The sequence below is a fragment of the Dermochelys coriacea genome, chromosome 4 (genome assembly GCF_009764565.3).
Source record: "Dermochelys coriacea isolate rDerCor1 chromosome 4, rDerCor1.pri.v4, whole genome shotgun sequence".
In the NCBI taxonomy this organism is placed as follows: domain Eukaryota; kingdom Metazoa; phylum Chordata; order Testudines; family Dermochelyidae; genus Dermochelys; species Dermochelys coriacea.
Genome location: NC_050071.1, coordinates 70,767,090 through 70,771,991, shown reverse-complemented (window position 1 = coordinate 70,771,991; position 4,902 = coordinate 70,767,090). Strand labels below are relative to the sequence as shown.

At 43.7% G+C, this 4,902-nt stretch overlaps 1 long non-coding RNA gene across 1 annotated transcript; it reads left to right on the top strand.

Moving 5' to 3' along the window:
- The first annotated feature begins 815 nt into the window (after positions 1 to 815).
- On the top strand, positions 816 to 4,680 carry LOC119854557. Its single transcript, XR_005292516.1, has 3 exons — positions 816 to 937; positions 4,189 to 4,213; positions 4,331 to 4,680. It is a non-coding gene; the product is annotated as an uncharacterized LOC119854557 (long non-coding RNA).
- Positions 4,681 to 4,902: the final 222 nt, after the last annotated feature.

Genomic DNA, 4,902 nt, shown 5'->3' with positions numbered 1-4,902 from the left:
CTGACCTCCTTTTGTAAAGAAGTTTGGGAATCTACTGAGCTGGTGTCATTATTGTTACCTATAAACTGACTTGGGAACTATTCTTTTATTTTTAATTCTCGAGGCGGGTCCAGGTGTTCATCCCCAGTGTATTACTAGGGAACTTCTCTGGCTTGGGAAGGCTCATCCAATGGTGTGTAGGATGTGAGTGGCTGTGAATGTCAGTCCTAACAAAAAGCCTCCTAATATCTATGGTTTTTTTGCATGCCTGTGACATATGCAAGGGTTTGGGATGGCATGTTATCTTTCAGTACATAAGAAAATAAGAACGGACATACTGGGTCAGACCAAAGGTCCATCTAGCCCAGTATCCTGTCTTCCAACAGTGGCCAATGCCAGGTGCCCCAGAGGGAATGAACAGAACAGGTAATTAACAAGTGATCCATCCCCCATCACCCATTCCCAGCTTCTGGCAAACAGAGGCTAGGGACACCATCCCTCCCCATCCTGGCTAATAACCATTGATGGACCTATTCTCCATGACTATATCTAGTTCTTTTTTTTAACCCTGTTATAGTCTTGGCCTATATTATAGTAGGGCAGGATAGATTCATAAGAACAGCCATACTGGTCTGTAGGAGGGTAGTCACCCTGCTCCAGCCCTGAAGTGATTAAACCAGCCCTGGGAGAGGGCTGAGGCTGTGAGAGGGCTGCTGCTGGGGAAAGCAGCAAGCCTACGCTGATTGGGGAAATAGCTACATCTGGGCCATGCACCAATCAGGGCACAGCTGGCCCTGATAAAAGGGCTATGAGCTAGGAGCTAGTCACTCTCCCTCCAGCTTCAGAGGGAGAAGGACCTAGCTGCTTGGGAGCTGAGGGTGCAGTGTGGCGCAGCTGGAGAGAGGACCTCCTGCCTGGCAACTCCCCAGGCTGCAGGCCCTGTGCAAGGCCAAACCAGGTATTGGGGTTGCAGAGGCTGCAGCCCAGAGAATAGGCAAAGGCAGCTGGTCCAAACTCCCCCCTTTTCCCAATGATGAGTGGCTTGTATGCTGCATTTGCCCCCAGTGAGTGGGAGATAGATGGTGACTGGCAGTAGCCATAGACTGAGGTGAGGTGGGGATAGAGGGCTGGAGGTTCCCCTGGGTGGGGAGATCCAGAGAGAGGGTGTACTGCCAGGGGGCAGCAACCAAGATAAAGGGGCACTGGAGTCTGGGAGGGACACAGGGGCCTGAGGCAAATGGGATACCAGCCTGCAGAGGTGCTCCAGAGGCTGGAGAGCTAATTCCCACAATGACCAGCGGGAGGTGCTGCACCGGTGAGATTCGGCTTTGCTACATGGTCCATCTAGCCAGTATCCTGTCTTCCGACCGTTGCCAATGCCAAGTGCTTCAAAGGAAATGAACAGAACAGGCGATCATGGAATGATCCATCCCCTGTTGTCCGCTCCCAGCTTCTGGTAGTCAGAGGTTTAGGGACACCAAGAGCATGGGGTTGCATCCTTGACCATCTTGGCTAATAGCCACTGATGGACCTATCCTCCATGAACTTATCTATTTCCTTTTTGAACCAAGTTATAGTTTTGGCCTTCACAACATCCCCTAGCAATGAATTCCAGAGATGGACTGTATATTGTGTGACAAAGTACTTCCTTTTGTTTGTTTTTAAACCCAATGCCTGTTAATTCAAAAATGTTTCCTTTGTACATATAATAAAACTGATCACTTATAGCACTTTACATCCTTGTACCTCAGTGCTTTATAAAAATTACTTTATAGATAAGAAAACTGAACCACAGAGAAGTTCAGTGACTTGACCAATGTCACACAACGAGGCAGAACCCAGAACAGAAGCTAGGTTTCCTTGCTGTCCACATTTTGAAACAAAATTTAGCTACCCTTAGCAGGTTCTTTTTTTATTTCTTATTTTCCTGTTAAGAGTAATTAAAATGCACTGTGATTAATCTTCAGTACAATAACAAAATGGATTGTTTACAATATTTTAATTCACCAATGTCAAAACCTGCCGTGGTCAGGGACCTCAGAGCTTAAACAGGTAACCAAGCTCTAGCGCCTGTGGAATGCATGGCACTTAATGTGGAGGCCAGACCCATATGAAAAGGGCATCAGTAAATTAATGGACTGTATTTGCCCAGGGTTTATACTGGCTCCTCCTGGCAGGGACCCTGGAAGACTCACTGAGTGATGGAAAGTACACCAAGAGAAGAGGTTGTGTCTGTCCTTTCCTTGTCTGCCGTCTGCCTTCTGCCTTCCTCATTCTGTGAGGCAGGGCCAGGCTGGCACAAGGAGATGTGACTTACACCTCTATGTGATGTTTAGTGAATCTGGCCCAATGTTTGTTTGGGTTTTTTTTGTTTCTTTATAGAACTGAGCACAATCAAACCTAGTTTCCCATGTTCATTTACAGTCTTCAGCTCTATCCATTTTAACATAAGTCACTACACTTTCAAAAACCCCAAATGGAGAGGGATTTAGAGCAGGAGGTGTTTCAGAGATGGAAACTAGTCTCAGGAGTTTTAGGTGGGCCAGTGTAGTTATTGTTTAAGCATCTTTTCTCTCCAAATTACATGCATGGGGGAGAAATTCCAACATGCAGCCTCATGCATTCCTCATGCAAGAGAAGTGAAGCCCTGCTGCTAGTGCTGGGGTTTGGCATAGTTGCCAACATTCCCAAGTAACAGTTATGTAAAACAGAAGGAGGTGTAGGGACAGGTCCACTCCCCTCAGCAGGAGGAGAGTTTGCATATTCTGGTCAATTATTTACTTTAATTATTATACAATCCAATGTAGCCATGGCATCATTTGATTATTTTGAGCACTGCACTAAAATGATCCCTTTTGCCCAAACGTGGGGTGAGTGCAAGCAAAATAGTTACATGAAGGAACATAAATATTTTAAATACAATTAACTAACAACCAAAATGTTATATTGGTTTTCTCCTTATTTTTCTGTCCATCTAACCCAGAAACATTCTGTCCCTCTCCAGATCATTTTCTTATTTTCTTTTTTTGTTTTCTTTTTCTCCTTTTTCTCTTACTCTTTCTCTCCCATATCCCCATGAGCCTCTCTTCCTGTTCTCTATATCCACTTTGCACCCTGAATTCTCCTTTATCTGTCATGAGGCCTTTGCTTGCCCCATGCTCTTTCTGGGTTTTTTTTCCTCTCTTATACCTGCAATCCCCACCCCTGCACCAGGGGATCTGAGTTCTCTTTTCATTTCCTCCTATTTGGGAGATCAGGTAACTATTTTGGCTTCTGTGATGCCTCCTCTTTCTTCCATTCCAGAGTTCCCCCTTCTTCTTCCTTCCAAAGGTCCATACATGTTGCAGCTGATTGAGGAATCTAGGTTTTCTTCCCCTGCGCCCCAGATTGCCTCCTCTCTCCTGTTAGAGAGACTGCTGCTGCCTTTTGCCTTTTCTGTGACAGTGAAGGAGGCTAGATACCCTCTTCTTCTACCCTCTTTGGAGCTACTCAACTATGCCGAAGGCTCTTCCACTTAGGCTCCTCCTCTGTGCCGTTTTCTGTTGTGGTTGATCATTGAGGTGTTTAGGGTTAGGAATTCAGATTGACCTTGTCTTTGTTGGTGCTAATGGGAACACTGACTAAAATTAGCCCAGTGTAATTAATTTCTAATTAGATAGTCATAAACTTATAAAACAATGATTTTATTAAAATGAGAAGTAAAAAATAATCCTATGGTAGAATCTAATTTTCAGGGAAATAAATATCAATGAATAATTAAAAACCAAGTGCACATTGTAGGTGTAATAAGCTTCAGGTATTGCTTTAGGGATTCCTTGGAGAACTGAAATGTGATGGCTGAGGAACACACGTGTACTACTAACTTTGTCCAGTCTACGGCAAATACTAATGACAAACAGTAATGTGTTGCAGGCATGGGACTTTTTCTCTTTGTGTCTCTAAACATACACTTGTAGTTTGTGGGGAGAATCAAATCTAATGCACAGCCTGCACTGGTGAAACTGTACTATTACAACTATCACAGGAGTAGGGAGAATGTGACATGGGAAAATAAAAGATGGTCAGAAAAGAGCTTAACTCTACTTCCATCACCTGTGACATTTGAAGAACTTAATAATGTATGTTGTATGCATTCAGAGTGCATTACACTCATCAAAAGAGCATATACACGTGTACAAGTTTAATAAGTACTGTGCTTTTCATCCATAGATCTCTATCGGCTTTACAAGAGAGGGTGAGTAATATCCTCCTTTGAAAGTGATGTACACATAGGTAAGTAACTGTGAATCAGTAGAGAAACCAGGAATCAAAGCCAGGTCTCATAACTCCCAGGTCTGTGTTTTATTTACAGGAAAACACTGTGTACAAGGAGAAGAGGAAGGGGTCTGGCCGGGATGCTCTGTTGATCTCTGGCTAGCAGATTGCCCCTTGGTGGGGAGGGCATACCCAAGAACCCTGAATTTAGCCCCGTTTGTGTGTAAATGGAGTGGTGGGCCTGGCACCTTACAGTCAAAATAAAAATATAGGTACCTGGTTTAAAGGGCTTTCCAACTAAGTTAAAGGGAGAACAGCACAAAAGAACAAACAAAGGGTGCTGAGTAATGGTATAGGGTGGCTGAGAGTTACTCCATTAAAACAAATCAGAGGATATTGTGTCTGTTATGTGTCTCCAGTCTGTTATGTGCACTTGTTCAGTACCATTTTAAGAACCTTTTAAAATATGCAAAAAGAAAAGGAGTACTTGTGGCACCTTAGACTACAAATTTATTTGAGCATAAGCTTCCGTGAGCTACAGCTCACTTCATCGCATGCTCAAATAAATGTTAGTCTCTAAGGTGCCACAAGTACTCCTTTTCTTTTTGCAAATACAGACTAACACGGCTGCTACTCTGAAACCTTTTAAAATATGCTAATGTAATATAT